Source organism: Lipotes vexillifer, unplaced genomic scaffold, assembly GCF_000442215.2.
Source record: "Lipotes vexillifer unplaced genomic scaffold, Lipotes_vexillifer_v1.1 scaffold920, whole genome shotgun sequence".
Classification (NCBI taxonomy): domain Eukaryota; kingdom Metazoa; phylum Chordata; class Mammalia; order Artiodactyla; family Lipotidae; genus Lipotes; species Lipotes vexillifer.
Window position 1 is genome coordinate 676595 of NW_006783413.1, and position 1931 is coordinate 678525.

At 49.9% G+C, this 1931-nt stretch overlaps 1 protein-coding gene across 1 annotated transcript in view; it reads left to right on the forward strand.

Moving 5' to 3' along the window:
- Positions 1-1931, forward strand: part of RUSC2 (RUN and SH3 domain containing 2) — a 60454-nt gene that overhangs the window by 382 nt on the left and 58141 nt on the right. The gene's annotated exons all lie outside the window — the stretch shown is intronic.

Genomic DNA, 1931 nt, shown 5'->3' on the forward strand with positions numbered 1-1931 from the left:
CGGAAGAAGTCCCGGAGACCCACTGCCCTCGCGTTCCAAATGATCCCTTAGGAGAAAAGCCCTCAGTTTGCCCACCTATCCAGCCCTTAGCGCCCCTTCCCTTCCGCCCTTCCCCCTCGTCGCCGCAACCTCACCCTCCGGTCTTCCTCGACCCTCTGGACCGACCTCGTCTTCAGTCCTGTCCTGACCCTTCAGCTCTGCCATCCACCGAACCCTCAAACACCCAGGACCAACCATCCTTTTGGGTGTCACCCCAGATCCACCCCAACTGTCTCCTCAAAGTGTCCCTTCGGAGACACCCCCTTAGCTGACTCGCGCCCAGTAGTCATCGTTGTACCCACATCTCCAGTGACGTCTCTGGGGTAGCGCGGCCGCTCAGCACTCAGCCCGGCGACTGCGGCGGGGTCCTCCGCACAACCGGGTCCTTTGCACCCTCCGCCCCTTTGGCCCCTGCTTCCCAACTTGGTGTCAGCCTGAGCCGGGCTGGGATCGCTGTCACATCCAGTTTTACCTTGGGAAAACCTTTGGCCTGGCAGTTTGCCAGTCCCCTGCTACCGCTCTTACCTGTTGCAAAGGGCACCGTGTTCCCGTTGCCCAGGGCTGGCTTGGGATTACCAGGCTGGCCCTGAGGACACCACGGGACTACCCTGGAGGCAAGGACCGTACATTATTAATTTGTATCTCCAGCGCCCAGCACAGTGCTTGGCACATGGTAGCACTCAGTAAATATTTAATGGGTGAGTGAATGAATGAGACCAATGCAGAGGCTGTGAGGCAGAGTGCTTTAGTGGGAAAAATGTCACTAGTTACATGAAGTGGGAAAAAAGGAAGGGCATCTAGGGGATTACTTGTGGTGCTTATGTTGGGAGCATAGAACTGAACATATTCAGCCTCTCAATGTCATTTACATCTAATGTCATTTACATAGAAGCTTCTATTTATCAGCTGATTTCCCTTTATGTTCTGTTTACAAAAAAAAAAAAGTCAGGGCCAAGGCTGCAGAAATTTTTATTGGTCAGTGTGCCTCAGAGGCTGCCCAGATAATCTTGAAAGAGCTTTACCCAGGTGACGCCCCTCCTCTTGCCCTAGCGACTAACTACTCCCTCTAGAGAAGAACTGTGGAGGCTAGCCACAGCCTTTAAACCTTACTCAGTGTGGCTGGTCAGCTAGTGCTTCAGGACAGGTTGGAGGAATGACCTCAGTTATTTTACCCTTTTAGCTCCTGGATACCTCCCCTCCCCTTTCCTCCACTGGAGGGGTAGACATCCCAGGCTGGCCTAGTGTGAGAAATATCAAAGATTCCTAAATACTACTGAAGTATGATCAGGCCATATGGGCCATTTATATCTCAGTAGACCAGAATCAGGCAGGGGTTACTGCTGTGTGAACAGTGTCAGTAATAAACAAGAACACAGGCCTTTTAAAGATGGGATTCTCAAAGAACAGAAAGCCTGAAACCTGTTTTTGTTGATTCCTAAGAGGATGACCTGAACAGATTCAGTTTCCTGAAGCTAAGACAGGGTTCGGCGACCTCAGTTTTGGCCCCGGTTCCGTGGGGAAGTGGATGATATTGATGAGTGATGAAACAGTGGCTGGCAAGCTGCGGGAGTTTATAAGCTAAGAATTAGTTGCCTGACTAATAGTGGCATTATTGTCACTGGGGCTCAGCGTATTAGTAGGTAAAACAGTGACTGGAGTTTCTTAGCAGGCTCCATGGAAATTAAGCAGTGATATGGTTTAGGGGAATGGGGAGATCCCACCACTGTCTCTGGTGTTCTGCTACCCGTGTCCCTCCTACTGTATGGCTATAGCACACTCACCATCATTGTTTCTTTTCTGCTTTGAGCCAGGTCAAAATCTGATTTCCTCTGATTTTTATATTAAGTGTTTAAGGTTCCTTTTTTTTTTTTTTTTTTTTTTTTTTTTTGGGG